The 19,021-nt window shown below is 46.7% G+C and overlaps 1 protein-coding gene and 1 long non-coding RNA gene across 2 annotated transcripts in view; both read left to right on the forward strand.

Annotated features, from left to right (window-relative positions):
• Window positions 1-19,021, forward strand: part of PINX1 (PIN2 (TERF1) interacting telomerase inhibitor 1) — a 63,774-nt gene that overhangs the window by 34,331 nt on the left and 10,422 nt on the right. The gene's annotated exons all lie outside the window — the stretch shown is intronic.
• Window positions 827-17,342, forward strand: LOC310702991. Its single transcript, XR_014523871.1, has 2 exons — window positions 827-2,563; window positions 16,947-17,342. It is a non-coding gene; the product is annotated as an uncharacterized lncRNA (long non-coding RNA).

The following is a 19,021-nucleotide window of genomic DNA, read 5'->3' on the forward strand; positions in this document are numbered from 1 at the left end:
GAATCCAGAGCAGCTTACAGCTGGCCAAGACAACATCCCCTGCCCTCATTCTCGCAATCCGAAAAGACGCCATATGGAAACGAAAGGGATTGGGGCGAAGTCAGTGGAGTCGTCCTGCTTCCCTTCTCTTCCTCTGCTGCACCCTGATGTTACCGCTGCCCACACTGGGGTGGGGGTGCTGGGAGAGCGTGTGCACATTTTTTGTTTTGCCCCCACAGCCATTTTTGCCAGTTGGCATCCCAGGTGACAATCAAACAGCGGGCTTTGCGTCTCCGCAGCTTGCCCTCTTAAACCACCGCGGCGCCCCAGAGCTCTCAGTTCCCAGCCGACGGAGTTGTCCTGCTTCCCTTCCCTTCTGCAGCCGGATGGAGGGGGCGGCTGTCCCAGCACCCTCGGTAGCTCGCCCTCTTAAACCACCGTGCCACCCCAGAGCTCTCCACTCCCTTCCATGACAGCCTGTTGTTCTCGGGCGAGGACGCCGTGGGTGCCAACAAGGGGCTTGCACAAACACAGGGAACGCCGGGCAGAGTGTCGCCGTTTGTGCGCCAGGAGATCTGGCTGGCAGTTCAGCTCTAGTGCCCCATGATTTATGTGCTTAGCCAAGCCTACATTTTGGGCGCCGCCTCCCTGAATTGCTGCCCTGTATTTCGTACTGGTTTTCCCAGTAGTGATGTATGGAAGTGAGAGCTGGACCATAAAGAAGGCTGATCGCCGAAGAATTGATGCTTTTGAATTCTGGTGCTGGAGGAGACTCTTGAGAGCCCCGTGGACTGCAAGAAGATCAAACCTCTCCATTCTGAAGGAAACCAGCCCTGAGTGCTCCCTGGAAAGACAGATCCTGAAGCTGAGGCTCCAAGACTTTGGCCACCTCATGAGAAGAGAAGACTCCCTGGAAAAGACCCTGATGTTGGGAAAGATGGAGGGCACAAGGAGAAGGGGACGACAGAGGACGAGATGGTGGGACAGTGTTCTCGAAGCTACCAGCATGAGTTTGACCAAGCTCCGGGGGGCCGTGGAGGACAGGGGTGCCTGGCGTGCTCTGGTCCAGGGGGTCACGAAGAGTCGGACACGACTAAACAACAACAACAACATTTCGTTCAAGCGAGGGCCCATTCCTATGTCCCTTGCCTTTAAGTATTTGGGAACATGGGATTTGCCTTAAATCATTTTTTTTCGGGGTGGGGACGCAGACCCCCATTTCTTCTCCTCCCCACCCTGCCTCAGACAGCCACCAGAGAGTTACCCTCTCCATTTCTTCACCCCCACTGCCCACTCCGCCTTGGCACAAAGAAGGACGCCTAAATAGGGCTTTTCTGTTCCTTCGGGAGAAATTAAGCATTTCTTCTTTTTTTTAAGCCTACTTAGCTTGTCAGCCTGGATTTATATTGTCATAGTTCACTAGGGAGAGATAATAGGGACGGCTTTGATGTTTGAAGCCACTGCCTTGCTTGGCACAGTGACCGTTTTAGCAAGCAAATGCCAGATCAGGCTACTTTTATTTATTTATTAAAAGTATATACTGGCCTTCCTCTGAAGGTCTTAGGGCGGTTCCCAAGATAAAAATACAGGCTAAAAGCACAAATAAATAGGGGGAGACAGTAACACACACCATTTAAAAGGCTGTGAATCAGCCAAATGTGTGGTTGAAGAGGAACGTTTTAGCCTGGTGCCTAGAGACATATAACGACAAACCACCCTGGGGAGAGCATTCCACAAATGGGAGCCACTCCAGAAAAGACCCTGTTCTCATGTTGCCACCCTCCAGACATATTTTGGAGGAGGCACACGGAAGCAGGGCCTCAGCGGATGATCTCAGGGTCTGGGTCCTTATCTCACAGTGGCCAGTCGGATGGCTGTGGGAAACTCGCAAACAGGATTTGAGCCCATGATCCGCTCTCCCTTTCCCTCCAGCTGCGGAGGCGTTGTGGCTAGGAGCCATGGATGGCCTTCTCTATGAATGACTCCATCCTCTTTTAAAGCCACCCAAGTTGGTAGCCCTCGCTGCCTCCAGTGGCAGTGAGTTCCAAAGTCCAGCTATTGTTATCACTGTCATGTTTGTTTATATCCTTTCTTTTCCCCTAGCCTGGGACTCCCGCAGCTGTTAAACTGCTAAGAGAGAACCCCACCGAATGTGGAGGGTTACTGCTGTCCCTTGGCTTTGCTGATGGCAATAACGTCATGCTCATTCACCCAAAGGGGCAGCAATAACATGCGCAAAGCCATGAATGCGCAGTTTTGCCCCCTGCGTTTATTTTACTGCTCTCCAAAGACAAATTCTCCTGCTTGCTCCCGAGTCTGGAGAATGTCTCAAATTGGCCGGCTTCTCTCCTCTTTTCTTGGCTGGCTTTCTGAACTTTTCCTGTCCTGGTCTCCCAATATCTCAATGTAAACACACACAAACCGGATTACATTCAGGGAGCTGTCTGCACAGACCCAGCATACTTTCTCTTTAATCGCTGGAAAGGAAGGAATCTTTCTCTCTTGTCTCTCTCTTTCTTAATGCTGTGTTCAGAGGCTATGTGTTTCCAAGAAACAACCGGTTGCCTTAATGCCTGTGTTTACTGTGTAGAAAGAAGAAGAAAAAGCCAGAAATGTAAAGTTGAAAGGGACCCTGAGGGTCATCTAGTCCAACCCTCTGCAATGCAGAAACTACAACTAAAAAAATCCCTCTGTCAGGTGGCCATCTAACCTCTGCTTAGAAACCTCCAAGGAAGAAGAATCCACCACCTTCCGAGGGAGACCGTTCCACTGTCGAATAGCTCTTAGACCAGAAAGCTCTTCCTAATGTTTAGTCAGAATCGCCTTACTTGTCAATTGAACCCATTGGTTTGGTTCCTACCCTCTGGGGCAGCAGAAAACGATCCTGCCTTGTCTTCCACCTGGCAGCCCTTGAGAAATTTGAACAGTTTCAGCTCATCCTTGGGCTCCCAATTCCCATCAGCCCTGCTCACTGTAGCCTAAATGGCAAGGTATGATGGTAACATCTGGAGGGCCACACTGTTCCCCAGACTGCTTTATGTTGCTTGTGGACATTCTGTGACATCACTGCATTGCAGCCAGTGGCGAGGCAAGGCAGTCAAGTGCTGCTTGTTTGTTTATAAGTCAGCTTGTGTGGGTCTGTTGGTGAGCTGTTCTGACCCTTGCGATGTCATAGAATGCCCACAAATATTCTAGTTACAGATAGGTAGCCGTGTTGGTCTGCCATAGTCAAAATACTTCTTCTGTGTATCTGAAGAAGTGTGCATACCAAGCTCATACCAAGAACTAACTTAGTTGGTCTTTAATGTGCTACTGGAAGGAGTTTTTTTATTTTCACAAATATTCTGTGACTGAGCAGGAAAGGAACAGTCTTGAGGAACATAGGAATCTCCCTATATATTGAGTCAGATCATTGGTCCATCTAGTCTGGAACGCTCAAATGTTTCCTTTCCTTGGTATTGGAGATCCTTCCAAGTAGAGATTGAGCGTGATTGAAACTGGCTGGTTTCGCATCCAGATCAGGGATCACATCCTCGATCTCGCCAGATGTTCAGAGGTGCCTCAGTCAGTGCAGTTCAGAATGGTCAGCGAAAGACAGCTCCTCCATCTTGGGGACCAGATTGGGTGCCAATATCTAGTAGGAAAAAAGACCTAGAAGATACATATATTTGCAACACCAGCTTCAAATATTGCGCATTTTTAATATTCAAATGTCAAAGCTGCATTATTCAAATTCGGATCCCTGTCTAAGGACCTGTTCACCTCATTTACCGTTCAGATGTTTAGAAGTGGGGCGGATAGGAACCACGAGCCAACCCCTTCGCTTTCTGTTGGCCAACGCGGCTTTCCCATACAGTGATTCTTCCATATCCGCTATCATCTTCATTAAAAAGGTTTGTAAAGCATGCAAAGCAGGCAGGCTTATGCAAACGAAGCAATTTTGCTGACTTGCTTAACGAGGACTCCTCTTGGCATTGACTTCAAACAGCCCTGATCGCAGCTCTTGAGCATCACTCTGTGTACAAGTCTGTACATTAAAAATAAAAATTGAGCCCTTCAGTTGGCAAGTCGTATCAGTTAAATTGACGCCAATTCCCATACCTTGCTTGGCATGGGGGGAAATCAAGTGGTATAGGACAAAAGAGATGCTGGAGATTTTTCACCCTGCCAGTCACGAGGAGTGGAATTTTGATGAATTTTGATTTAGAAAGCAGAGGGGAGGCAAACTGCCTCCCCTCTACTTTCTAAATCTCTCTTCATCATTTGAAAATTCTCAGTGTGCATCCTCAATTTTTTGCTTGCTCCCCAACCAAAAGCCTTGGTAATTTGTTTTTTTTTAAAAAAAAAAAACTTTCTGCTGATTCTCTTCCATCTTGTCCACACACGTATCCCTAATCACACTTATCTATATAGTTTCCTTCCATCCTGCCTCTCCTTCGCTCGAGGCAGCTTGCAGATCGATAGAAACGCAACAGCAAAATCCAATTAAAAAGCTAACAAACCCAATACACCAAACCAAATCCAAATGTCAGCAAATCAAGCTGACATTATGTTTGAAGATCCGCCTTAAGTCTCAAACAGCCTTCAGGAAGCCATCTGAAGGCTGTTTGAGAAGTATCTTGAGATACTTTGGGAGGTTTTTTTATGTGCCTTCAGCCAGAGGCCACAGCAGAGAAGTCTCTGCTGTTCCACAGCAGCAAGTGCACCCATTACAGAGCCACCATCTTGGTCCGGGTACAAGGGTCCAGAGGTGGATTTAGGGCAGTTTCCCCGCACAGGGTGCCAAGCTGAGGGGGCCTGCTCCCCAAAGACTGGTAAGCTCTTTCTTCGGAAAGGAGGTGGGGGGCTCTGGCAGGGTCCTAGAGCCCTCCCAGCTCCTTCCTAAAGCCTAGTTAGTGCTTGCCCAGCTTTGGGAAGGAGACGGGAAGGCTCCATGACCCTGCCAGAGCTCTCACACCTCCTTTCCCAAGCCCTGCGCCTTGCTTTCCTAACTTTGGAAAGGCACTGAGAGGGCTGAGAAGTGGGGCGTCAGATTTTGTCCTCGCAGAGGGCACCATATTACCAAGGTCCACCCCTGTTTGAGACATCTAAGCATGCGGAAAGAGAACTGGAATCTAAAGGTATTCTTAGGTCAGCTCAAGGCCGATGTAAGGCCAATCTAATAAATAATGATAATAAATAATAATCATCTCCAAGAAAGGAAATTCCAATTCAGCATCAGGAAGAACTTTTAGTTTGACAGTGGAACCCCTTGGGAGGTTGTGGGTTCTTCTTCCTTGGAGGTTGGTTTTTTAAAAAAGATTTATTCATTTTTCTTTTTCATTCATTTGTTGTTGTTTAGTCGTGTCCGACTCTTTGTGACCCCATGGGCCAGGCACTCCTGTCTTCCACTGCCTTCTGCAGTTTGGTCAGACTCATGCTGGTAGCTTCGAGAACACTGTCCCACCATCTCGTCCTCTGTCGTCCCCTTCTCCTTGTGCCCTCCATCTTTCCCAGCATCAGGGTCTTTTCCAGGGAGTCTTCTCTTCTCATGAGGTGGCCAAAGTCTTGGAGCCTCAGCTTCAGGATCTGTCATTCCGGTGAGCACTCAGAGCTGATTTCCTTCAGAATGGATCAGTTTGATCTTCTTGCAGTCCATGGGACTCTCAAGAGTCTCCTCCAGCACCAGAATTCAAAAGCATCAATTCTTCGGGGATCAGCCTTTAAGATCCAGCTCTTGCTTCCCTACATCACTACTGGGAAAACCATGTTGTTGTTTAGTCGTGTCCAACTCTTCGTGACCCCATGGACCAGAGCACGCCAGGCACTCCTGTCTTCCACTGCCTCCCGCAGTTTGGTCAAACTCATGCTGGCAGCTTCAAGAACACTGTCCCACCATCTCGTCCTCTGTTGTCCTCTTCTCCTTGTGCCCTCCATCTTTCCCAACATCAGGGTCTTTCCCAGGGAGTCTTCTCTTCTCCTGAGGTGGCCAAAGTCTTGGAGCCTCAGTTTCACGACCTGTCCTTCCAGTGAGCACTCGGGGCTGATTTCATTCATTACATACATCTCAGTTTCTTAACATTTATTATATATTCCTCCCTCCCTCCCCTTCTAGGCTTCCCCCAACTTCCGCTTCCATTTGTTTCTCTTTTCACCCACTTTGCTATCTCTTAACAGAAAAAGTTATGAATAACATATCATCAAGCCTAAAAACCTAAAAATAAAAGTAAATACACTGTAATATTTCACTATTTTCTAATACTGATGATGTGAATGTTTATTTAAATCCTGCCATCAAGTCTATTGACTTTCTTTGTTTCTGTAAATATAATATAAATGGTTCCCATTCTTCTTCAAAGTCTCTGTTGTCTTTTTCTCTTAGTCTATCTGTCATTTTTGCCAGTTCTGCATAGTTCATCAACTTCTCTTGCCATTGTTCTTCCGTTGGTATTTCTCCAGTCTTCCAATTTTGTGCAATCAACATTCTTGCTGCTGTAGTGGCATACATAAATAAAGTCCTCATTTCTTTTGGTATGTCTTGGCCTAAAATACCTAGCAAAAAGGCTTCTGGGTTGTTTTTTTACAAAAGTTATTTTCAACATTTTCTTCAATTCATTGTATATCATTTCCCAGTAGGCTTTTACCTATTACAATCCCACCACATATCATAAAATGTGCCGTCTGTTTCACATCTCCAGCACTCTTTCTTTTCATTTTTATACATTTTTGCCAGTTCAGCCGGTGATAAATACTGTATTTTTTGCTCTATAAGACTCACTTTTTCCCTCCTAAAAAGTAAAGGAAAATGTGTGTGTGTCTTATGGAGCGAATGCAGGCTGCGCAGCTATCCCAGAAGCCAGAACAGCAAGAGGGATTGCTGCTTTCACTGCGCAGCGATCCCTCTTGCTGCTCTGGCTTCTGAGATTCAGAATATTTTTTTTCTTGTTTTCCTCCTCCAAAAACTAGGTGCGTCTTGCGGTCTGGTGCGTCTTATAGAGCGAAAAATACGGTGCTATCTGTACATCATTTTCATATAATTCTCTTTCAATAACATACAATCTGTAAATTTCAAATATACTTTCCACAATTTTATCCAGTCCTGAAATTGTGTCCTACATCTTGCGCTCCTTCCTTGGAAGTTTTTAAGCTGAGGTTGGATGGCCATCTGTCACGGATGCCTCCCTTGAGATCCCTGCCTTGCAGGGGGTTGGACTAGATGACCCTTGGGGTCCCTTCCAACTCTGTTATTCTTAGGCATCATGCAGCCTCTTGTGCAGGGCCTTAAGCAACAACGCAGTCCGTCTTCTGCCAGCTCCTGTGCCGTGGGGGGGGGGGGGTCACACAGCAGTGCCCCTGCCAGAACATCCTCTACAAGTTCATCTTTGGATGAAGCCCAAAGTGGAGAATGCCAAGGACTTGCATTGCAGAGGGTTGATCTAGATGACTTTTGGGGGTCCCAGCTCTACAGTTCTCTGATTGCGTGGACCTACGTGAAATCAAAACCCTCTGATCTGTCATAAAAGCATAGTGATGGGTCCAGTTGTCGTTCACACCCCATAATTTATCCAATTGACCTTTTCCCTAAGAGTCTTGTTATTTTTTTCACCATCAGTCCACATGGGAGCTCCTCCCTTTTTGAGAAAGAAGGCTGGATATTTATAAGAACCCGTAAACAAATGATAGATCAGTTCCAACAGATGGGTGGGATATAAATATTAAAATTATTATTATTACAAAGGGGAGATAGGGTTAGGTGAATTAAGAAAAACAAGATGTGGTTCTGATTAATGTAGACATTTGTTTTGATTCCAGGCTATAGAAAACAATGAACGCTGTAAAGGAAAAATTTGTATATTGAGAGTGAATATTGAGATTGAATGAGTAGATTGAATATTATGTTAAATGGACAATTCTTGATCCTGCTTGTAGAATATATTGTCTTTTAAGGAAATGAAATCTGAATCTTGAAATTCTGTTCATTGTGGTGGAGGAGGTAGTTTGTGTTTATGTTTCTATCCAAGCAATACGACTGTTGTATTGCAGTTTGCAATGGGAAATAGAAAACTAATTTTTAACAAGAGAGGGAAACTGCTGGATATCAAGAGGAAGTCCAGGCCTCGGGAGCAGAGCGTGTTATTGTGGTTCTGGGGGAAAGTCGTCCCCTCCAGATCAAGCGTGCTGAGAAACCACAAAGTCCACTCCTTCTGGTTTTAGAGGTGCGTGGGGGAAATCGTTCACTTTCGACCGGCTTGGCCTCTTCCGCCCACCCCAGCCCCCCGACGGCAATCTCGTTCGAGCAAGCGAAAAGCTTCCCTCGCCAGCCTTGGTGTGGTGCGTCTGCGCCGGGAGAGTAGCCGGAAAAGCCGATAAGGCTCCCAGGACAGAAGTCTTTGTCCTTATCTCGGCAGAGCACATGTGCTCACTGAGAGTGCATCCTTTTCCTGTCCTCGGATCGGGAGACGTAAACTGACCATCTCCTGACAGCCGGGACTTCAAACGGGGGGCCCGGAACGTCTGCAAGGCGGGAGTTCTTTTTTTTCCTTCTCCCTCCCACCCACCCCACGACTTCAGAGGCCAAAATGGCAAAAGTAGGTCGCTCCTTGTTTTGGGAAGCGATGCAGAGAGCTGGCCACGGAGCAGTGAGACAGGGTGGTACTTTTGTTTTGTTTTCGCTTTTTTGATCCCGTGAAACTTTCTGGTCATAACAGCCGTGCCCGTCCAAAACTTTCTGCATGTATATTTTAGTTTTGACCGGCGCAAATCCAAAACGGCTTTCTGCCTTGCTGCAGTTTGTTTTTAAGACGTTTCCCAGGAAGGAACGTTAAGAAGGCTGGCAAGGAGAGACTTTATATGCCTTTGTTCTTCAGCTCAGATTGTACTTAAGTTAGACCCGGAGAGAAGAGTGTGATTTCTTAGGAGGAGTCTTGCAGCAGTGACCCAGCGTTTAGGGACACTCAACCATCGAGGTCGTTTGGAGGCAGCGGTGTTTCAAACGGCTGTCAGGAACGTGCCAAGGAGAGGTTGACTGGAGCCTTTCGCCAGGGCAGGGCGTCCCGGGTGCCAAGCATCTGAAAGATGCCTTGCGTGGCACTGGCACACGGGTCCCTTTAATTAATAATAATAATAATAATAATAATAATAATAATAAATTTATGTCCCACCCTCCCCAGCCGGAGCCGGGCTCAGAGTGGCTAACAACAATAAAGGTAACACAGTTTACATAAAATCACAATCAATTAATTAAAATACATTCTGTTGGGTTTTTAAAATAATTTTTTTATTACGTTTTCCATATACATTCCACCAAAATTTAACATCCACTTCTCATTCAACTACACCTTTTAGACTTCCCTCAGCATGTCTGACAATTCTCCGTATTGTCACTTTTACTCACATTTCTCAATTTTACATTGCACTATAACATTATTAACCTTATCATATTTTTTTAAACAATATTTCTACCAATCATTTTCACAGAGCTTCTTGAAAACCAACAAACGTTAACTGTTCATCACATACATTTTTGATATACTCTGTTAATTTATTCCAGTCCTTGGTAAATCTCTGGTCTCGTCGGTTCCTAATCCTCCCTGTTAATTTGTCCATTTCTGTGTATTCCATCAATTTCATTCTCCATTCTTCTTTCGTAGGCATTTCTTCCTGTTTCCACTTCTGGGCCAACAAAATTCTAGCTGCTGTTACTGCGTACAATTAAAATACATTCTGAAATCAGTTCATTCTAAAATCAATTCAGCATCAAATTAATGGCAACCATTGGACTATGAGGATTACAGAAGGAGGGGGTCAGGCTGTGCCTTGGCCAAAGGCCTGGTGGAACAGCTCTGTCTTGCAGGCCCTGCGGAAAGATGTCAAGTCCCGCAGGGCCCTAGTCTCTTGTGACAGAGTGTTCCACCAGATCGGGGCCATGGCCAAAAAAGCCCTGGCCCTGGTTGAGGCCAGCCTAACCTCCCTGTGGCCTGGGACCTCCAAGATGTTTTTGTTTGAAGACTGTAAGGTCCTCCGTGGGACATACCAGGAGAGGCGGTGCCATAGGTACAAGGATCCTAGACCGTATAGGGCTTTAAAGGTGACAACCAGCACCTTAAACCTGATCCTGTACTCCACCGGGAGCCAGTGCAGCTGGTATAGCACCGGGTGAATGTGATCCCGTGGCAAGGACCCCGTAAGGAGTCTCGCCGCTGCATTCTGCACCCACTGAGGTTTCTGGGTCAGTCTCAAGGGCAGCCCCACGTAGAGTGAATTACAATAATCCAGTCTGGAGGTGACCGTCGCGTAGATCACAGTGGCTAGGTCAGGGCGAGAGAGGTAAGGAGCCAACTGCTTAGCTTGGCGGAGACATTGGTGCGCCAATGTCTCCTCCAGTCTTTGCCCACCTGCCTGCCCCAAACATTTTGTACTATGCCCTGTAGGAGAGTCCCAGGTTTGCAAAGGAGAAACCTGCCAGTCCTGCTAGCTGAGATGCCCAGGGCTGAAGCTCTGCTCTGTTGGGTGCATTGTGTTGCCAGCCTTGTATTATCTGCGGGGACTTACCTTCTTCCTGATTTAGAATTTCACCCCAGGGGCCCCGCCCACCCAGGCCAACCAATCGGGTTCTTCTGGACAGGAAGGGTCGTAAGAGACTTCCTCTCCCAGTTCAGGATTTTGCCTCTGCAATGACACCTTTCCTGGTTCTGCAGTATTTCTGTCTCCCTCTTGACCCTTGGCTCTCCTACCTTAGCTGCGATTTAAAAGAAACCACCTTGCACCAATTCAGACCATTGCCCTGCCTAGCTCAGCATTGTCTGAATGACAGTGGTTTTTTGGTTTTTTTTCAAAAAAATTAATGATTTTCACAAAATTATAAACAAACAAACATAAATCATAACCTTATTATAATTACTCTTATTAACATTGTTAAGTGACTTCCTCGCTTCCCCTTGGTTGGATTTCAATGCATATCCATTTAACAGTTTCCCAAATCAGAGTTCTTATAAACTTAACTTAATCATTCTATTTTTTCCATTCAAGATTAAACATATTAGTTCATCACTTAACTTAAATAAAATCCTAGGCCGATCTAGTACTTGCAAGCTATTTCCAATTAATTTAACTTAACATATTTATCTAAATAGTCATTAAATTTTGACCATTCTTCCTGATACTCCTCCTCATTCTGGTCGTGGACTCTTCCGGTCAGGTTGGCTAGCTCTGAAAAATCCATCATCTTCATCTGCCATTCTTCTACAGTTGGTAATTCTTGCGTTTTCCACTTCTTAGCTAGTAAAATTCGAGCAGCAGTTGTGGCTTTTTGAAGCAGCATGGAAATGGATCACACAGCTAGATGGGATTCTTTTCTCTTCCGCCCTCCGCAGGCCACTTTTTGGCAACAGGTTGGGGCTGCCCACCTGCCATCTGGCGCCGGCATGGGTCGAAACAAAACCATACGTGGACAAAGGCGCTGAGCATAAGTAGAACCTTCTGGATTTGGCCAATGGCTCATCTGGTCCAACAACCTGTTCTCGCCATGGCCAACCAGTTGCCTGTAAACCCGCAAGCAGGATTTGGATACAAGACAACAAGCCCCTAAACTACTGCTCCTTGGCATGAGGTGGTTGTTGTTTAGTCATTTAGGCGTGTCCGCCTCTTTGTGACCCCCTGGACCAGAGCACGCCAGGCACTCCTGTCTTCCACTGCCTCCCGCAGTTTGGTCAAACTCATGCTGGTAGCTTTGAGAACACTGTCCATCCATCTCGTCCTCTGTCGTCCCCTTCTCCTTGTGCCCTCCATCTTTCCCAACATCAGGGTCTTTCCCAGGGAGTCTCCTCTTCTCATGAGGTGGCCAAAGTATTGGAGCCTCAGCTTCACAATCTGTCCTTCCAGTGAGCACTCAGGGCTGATTTCCTTAAGAATGGAGAGGTTTGATCTTCTTGCAGTCCATGGCGGTTCCCTCACTGCGAGAAGCCAAGTTACAGGGAACCAGGCAGAGGGCCTTCTCGGTAGTGGCGCCCTCCCTGTGGAACGCCCTCCCACCAGATGTCAAAGAGAACAGCAACTACCAGACTTTTAGAAGACATCTGAAGGCCGCCGTGTTTAGGGAAGCTTTTAATGTTTGATGTATTACAGTATTTTAATATTCTTTTGGAAGCCGCCCAGAGTGGCTGGGGAAACCCAGCCAGATGGGTGGGGTATAAATAATAAATTATTATTATTATTATTATCATGGGACTCTCAAGAGTCTCCTCCAGCACCAGAATTCAAAAGCATCAATTCTTCATCGATCAGCCTTCTTTATGGTCCAGCTCTCACTTCCATACACCACTACTGGGAAAACCAGAGCTTTAACTATACGGACCTTTGTCGGCAAGGTGATGTCTCTGCTTTTTAAGATGCTGTCTAGGTTTGTCATTGCTTTTCTCCCAAGAAGCAGGCATCTTTTAATTTCGTGACTGCTTGGCATAAGGTTCTTCCTACCAAGTCAAGACAGTAGTCCGTCTAGGCTTGTGTCGCCTGTGCTGGCTGGCAGGCATCTTTCTATAGCCTCATTTTCGGGGGCCTTTCTCAGCCCTGCCACTTGTAATCCATTGACTGGAGATACTGTTGTTGAAAGCAGCCCTGATGTCTACAGACAAAGGATGGGATATTGAGTATTTAGAGCAGGGGTCAGCAACCTTTTTCAGCCATGGGCCGGTCCACTGTCCCTCAGACCTTGTGTGCGGCTGGACTATATTTTTTGGGGGGGGGGGGAATGAACGAATTCCTATGCCCCACAAATAACCCAGAAATGCATTTTAAATAAAAGCACACATTCTACTCATTTAAAAACACCAGGCAGGCCCCACAAATAACATAGAGATGCATTTTAAATAAAAGGACACATTCTACTCATGTAAAAACACGCTAATTCCCGGGCCATCCACTGGCCGGACTGAGAAGACCTTAGGTTGCCTACCCCTGATTTAGAGGGAGAAAATAATCAAAGCAAGTAAAATCTTGAGCCTCTGCACACAGTGCATCCTTGTGTTATGCCCCCTGCATAACCCCTTTTTTTAAAAATGCACCACGGAAAACAAAGTTATTATTATTATTTAGTAAATTCTTATATTGCCCTTCATCCAAAGATCACAGGGCAGTTCACACCAAAAAAAGACACAGTGAGAACACAGAATACATAGTAAGGCAAATATAAAAGCAAAGCAAAGCCATAGCTCCTCTCCTGCATAACATACTATGATTTTGAGATTATTGTTGTTTACTGCTGCGGCGGGAAGGTAAATGGCATTTCTATGCGCTCTGGTTTCCGTCACAGTGTTCCGCTGAGCCAGAAGCGGTTTAGTCCTGCTGGCCACATGACCCGGAAAGCTGTCTGTTTCTGGCTCCCTCGGCCAGAAAGCGAGATGAGCGCCACAACCCCATAGTCGCCGTAGTCACCTTTGCCATCGCCTGCTACCAGATCCTTTTTAAACTTGAGGCTCTAGGGGTTGAAATAAGATCCAGTAAGCAGGGGAAAAGAGCAGCCCCAGAGAGCAAAATCAGCATACCCTTCCTTGCCCACCAAGACTGACGCGCCTGGGCACAAGCTGTCAGATTGCAGGACAAAAGTTCAAAAGTTGGCCCAGGGATGGCATCGCCCTTGCAGAATGCCCCGTGAGAACTCCGTGTCCCAACATGCCCTTCTATCTTGATCACGGGCAGCCGGCTTGGCTCAGATTTACGGCGCATTTCGTCGGGACCTGCCGGCTTCCCGGCCCAGCCGCACCTCCACGCAAACACGGGGCCAGGAGCTGCAACTTCGTTTTGGCAAGAAACGCCTGCGGTGGCCTTTTTGCCGGGGGGGGGGGGTGAGCAAGCCTTAGGGTGTTCCTCTCTCCCCTTTGGGACAGAAACTACAAATTGAGAACAGAATGTTATAACAGCTTGAGGTGCTTGTTGTTCTTGTAGCTGCTTAAGTCTGTCCCGTAACGCTGATCTACGGCCCAGTCCCAGGGGACTTCCAAGCAACACGCATGAGCAGCTTGACGCAATTCACTGCCACGAAACGTGGTTGAGCTTGGAGAGGGCAAAAGACAGGTGGGGACCTTGTGGCAGGTCTCTGGACGGTGTGAACACCAGACCTGCAAGGATTTCCGATGCCCAGTTGTTTACCAGGGACACCAGCAATATGACAGAGTTTTCACACCACGGTAAACTCTAATAAATGGCTTGTGGCGAATGCGCAAGAGGCCCTCTTTTCCTAGCCATCAGGAGCAGCGAGTCACGGGCCTAAAATATAAATGAGCCTCCTACATATGTACCTTAAGTATGTATACGAACTCAGCGAGAGGTGTGAGCTTGCTTTCACCGTGTAATCTCATTTATGTTAGGTCTAATTTGAGACAAACCAACTCTCATTTCCTTATCAACACAAAGAAGCCTTTCTCCTTTCTGATCTTTCATGCTTGTCAGAGTTGAAAATCCCTGCGCACAACAACAGGTCATGGAAAAGTATGGAAGAATAGGCAGTGCTCTTGAAGAGAGGTTGGGTAATGCTTTTGGTTGTATATCCCCCCAAAATTACAGTGGTACCTCGGGTTACAGACGCTTCAGGTTACAGACTCAGCTAACCCAGAAATAGTACCTCGGGTTAAGAACTTTGCTTCAGGATGAGAACAGAAATTGTGCTCTGGCGGTGTGGCAGCAGCAGGAGGCCCCATTAGCTAAAGTGGTGCTTCAGGTTAAGAACAGTTTCAGGTTAAGAACGGACCTCCAGAATGAATTAAGTTCTTAAACCTCAGGTACCACTGTATTTTGATACTATACTACATTGATTGTCCTTGAATCTTCCCGCCTGTCCTGCCACCCTCTCCTGCCACGCCTTTTGACAACCACTGCTCTGAAGAGAGGTGGGCCTCTGGAAGACCACTGCACCCAGAGTTTGGGGTAAAAGGTAAAGGGACCCCTGACCCATAGGTCCAGTCGTGGCTGACTCTGGGGTTGTGGTGCTCATCTCGCTTTACTGGCCAAGGGAGCCGGCGTACAGCTTCCGGGTCATGTGGCCGGCATGACTAAGTCGCTTCTGGCGAACCAGAGCAGCGCACGTAAACGCCGTTTACCTTCCCGCCAGAGTGGTACCTATTTATCTACTTGCACTTTGACATATGTTTGAACTGCTAGGTGGGGAGGAGCAAGGACCGAGCAATGGGAGCTCACCCCGTCGTGGGGATTCGAACCGCCGACCTTCTGATCGGCGAGTCCTAGGCTCTGTGGTTTAACCCACAGCACCACCCGCGTCCCTTAGGGTAGCCTTTCCCAACTTGGTGCCCTCCAAAACATTTTGGACTTCAGCATCCTTTGATCCCAGCCGGCAGATGAGATGCTGGTGGAGGTACATTACAACCGCATCTTACATATGTTCCGGGATATACACAACCGCCTGCCTCGCTTGGGAGATTTAACTTGTGCGATTTCAACCAGCCAGATGCCAGGGACTGGGCTGAGGAGGGCTGCTGGTTTGCATAGTTCACAGGCTGGAAAGGGTAAAAGCTAGGAAATATTGGGGGTGCCTGGGGAGCAGCAGGAAGAAGAAGCCCTGGGGGAGAGTGAGCTGGCAGACTCCGTCTCTTTGGAGAGCATTCCTGAGTCCCCCGTCTCCCAGAACTAGGCGGGCACTGAGGGTGATGGAACAGAAAATTCAGAGGCAGAAAGCCCAGATCATCCGGCGCAGGAATGATGTAGAACAAGGGTAGGCAACCTAAGGTCCGTGGGCCGGATCCAGCCCAATTGCCTTCTCAATCCGGCCCGCGGACAGTCCGGGAATCAGCGTGTTTTTACATGAGTAGAATGTGTCCTTTTATTTAAAAGGCATCTCTGGGTTATTTGTGGGGGCATAGGAATTTGTTCATTTTCCCCAAAAAATATAGTCCAGCCCACCGCATGGTCTGAGGGACAGTGGACTGGCCCCCTGCTGAAAAAGTTTGCTGACCCCTGCTCTAGCCCATGGGTAGGCAACCTAAGGCCCGGGGGCCAGATCCGGCCCAATCGCCTTCTAAATCCGGCCCATGGGCAGTCCGGGAATCAGCGTGTTTTTACATGAGTAGAATGTGTCCTTTTATTTAAAAGGCATCTCAGGGTTATTTGTGGGGCATAGGAATTTGTTCTATTTTTTTATTATTTTTTTTCAAAATATAGTCCGGCCCCCCACAATGTCTGAGGGACAGTGGACTGGCCCACAGCTGAAAAAGGTTGCTGACCCCTGATGTAGAATAAGAGAGACGGAGCGGGATTGGGCTTTACTTGGAGCAGCGCCATTATTTTATAGAGACAGTGTTGCTTTGTCTCTCTCTCTCTGTGAATACTGAATAAATTACGTGGTGTGGGTTAAAGCACATAGCCTAGGACTTGCCGATCAGAAGGTCGGCAGTTCACATCCCCGCAACAGGGTGAGCTCCCGTTGCTCGGTCCCAGCTCCTGCCATCCTAGCAGTTCCAAAGCAAGTCAAAGTGCAAGTAGATAAATAGGTACCACTCTGGCGGGAAGGTAAACGGCATTTCCGTGTGCTGCTCTGGTTCACCAGAAGCGGCTTAGTCCTGCTGGTCACATGACCCAGAAGCTGTACGCCGGCTCCCTTGGCCATAAAGCGAGATGAGTGCCGCAACCCCAGAGTCGGCCACGACTGGACCTATGGGTCAGGGGTCCCTTTACCTTTACTTTACCTTTTAAGAACTCTTTTTTCTTACCTGTTTGCCTGCTAACGGGGAGGGATTGTAATTCCCTGAAGCCTTGACACCAGCCTCCCAAGCGCGTATGGTTGAAATCACGCAGGCTAAATGCATGTGAGATGCAATGTTACTGTACGGGCACAGGAGGTGCCCGTGGGTGCCGTGTTGGTGACCCCGATTAGGAGGTCCCAACCTGGAGACCAGAGCTATAAGGAATTCAGGGCTACTGTCCGTAATCTAGTTGCTGCCACACAACTGTTCTGCCACAAGGGCAAACTGTAAGCTTACCCCCAGCCCCTGGGCGAGTTCCCAGCTCCCCAGGCTTTGCATCTGAACTTCCTTTGACACCGGGTTGCAAAAAACGAGGGCTCTGCCAACATATTCCTGGGTGAGCAACGGGCTGCGGGGAAGCCTCCGGGTTTTTCTCATAATCCCTGCTTCTCTCCCGATTCGGGATTCCAGCAAAACAGGAAATGCCTGTTGCTTCCACCCTCTGGCAGGATTCATCGGGTTGTGCAGAGTTAATTAATTCTACCTGCTACCCCCCACCCCCACCCCGCTCCCAATTAACAAATCTGCTTGTTTTATTTCATGACGAACCAGATTATTTGTTGTTCTTCCTTGAAGCTTCTTTCTTTTTTCAAGATGAAATAAAACTTTTGGCACATATACAGAACAAGGCTGCTAAAAGATTGTGGATCTTCTTTTGCGCATAGTTATAACATGAAACAAAAGTGGAAAGGGGTATCTAGAGCTAAACATAGAGGAACAAATTTGCATACAGAGATTGAAGCTAATAAATTAACATCACAAGTTTCCAAATAACAAATGGGTTTACGTTATCCTGTACCTTACTACTCCAGTACATTTTTTAAAAAATACTCCGTTTCTTAATCAATGCATAATTCTTGTTTCCTTTCCTAAGTTTAACCACGCATACGGCGTCCCTGATTTTAGTTATCCAGTCTCTCGAGGATGGTGTTCTCAGTCCCCAAATAATAACGCAAGCAGCAGTTAAGAGATGTTGCGTTAATTCCCATTGATGTCGTCCCCCTTGTTTGCCTAAATAAATAAGTAAGCGAATTGCCTTTCTCCAGTCTCCCTTCCCCGCCCTTCCCAAAGGGTAACCAACCAAAGGTCCCAGAGTTGCCAGTTCTTCCCAATTTCAAAAGCCTAGTACTTGGTTTCCTCATCTCTCAGAAGCCAAGCCCTTCGCTTGTTGACACAGCTTCCTCCTATAATCTCCGCTGGAATCCTTTTCCGTCTTCAGGGTTTTTCCAGGCTCCTGATGGCATCATTTTTTCCAAAAGTCTTATCTTGGCCATCTCCTTTAACACCCCATTCTTTTTATTTAAAAAAATATATATTTTACAGTTTAACATTCCACGCATTTATCATATAAAAGAGAAATAATAAAAGAATCTAAATATCCCCCTCACCCTATGACTTCCCTCAACTTCCCCTTCCAGTTCATTAAATGTTTACTACTTCTGCTTAATTTGTTTTCCCCTATTTCGTTAATCTTTTAATTAAATGCTCTTACTGTATATTCTTACCATTTTTAATACCATATTTCCTTTCCAATTATGTCTTACACTTAATTAATTTCCAAATTGTTGTTTCTTAATCTTTACATTTGTTTTCTTAATTGTGTTTACTCAAATCCTGCCAGTCAGTCCATTTCTTTACAGTATTTCTGTAGATACAGCATAAACGGTTCCCAGTCGTCTCTATTGTCATTTATCTCTTAAGTCTTCCTGTGAGTTTCGCCATTTCTGCATATTCCATAAGTTTAACTTGCCATTCTTCTTTCGTTGGTATCTTGTCATCTTTCCGTTTTTTTAACACCCCATTCTTAATCCACCCGACTGGGGGCCTGTTAGTGCAAATTTCTTTTTTCTTTCTTTTTTACTTTTAATTCTGATTTTTCCTTCCTCCCCACCCCATTTCCTCAAGCCTTCATTCTTCCTTCCAAATCCCCACTGGTTACTTGGCCAAACCCTGTGGACAGAACAGTCTGCAAATCAAAACACTCAGCTGCCTAACGGCTTCATCAGAGGCTGCCATTTGCTGCTGGAGAAAACCAAGAAAGGATATTGCTCCCTCTCCGTTCATGAAATACCTTTCTTGTCTTGCTAGCAGACCAGCCAAAGGGACGGTTGCCTATAAGCATGTGCAGAGGGCTCTCGCCACTGAGTCCCCATTGTTGGCCCTAGTTAAATTGAGGCAAATCACTCTTGCGGACAGACGATTGATTGATTGATTGATTGATTGATTGATTGATTGAAATTATATACCGCCTTTTTTCCTCAAGGTGGTTTTTTCCCACTCCTCATTTTAATCTTCATTTTAACAGCCCTGTTGCAGGG

The sequence above is a fragment of the Podarcis liolepis genome (genome assembly GCF_965112155.1).
Source record: "Podarcis liolepis genome assembly, chromosome: 3".
Lineage (NCBI taxonomy): Eukaryota > Metazoa > Chordata > Lepidosauria > Squamata > Lacertidae > Podarcis > Podarcis liolepis.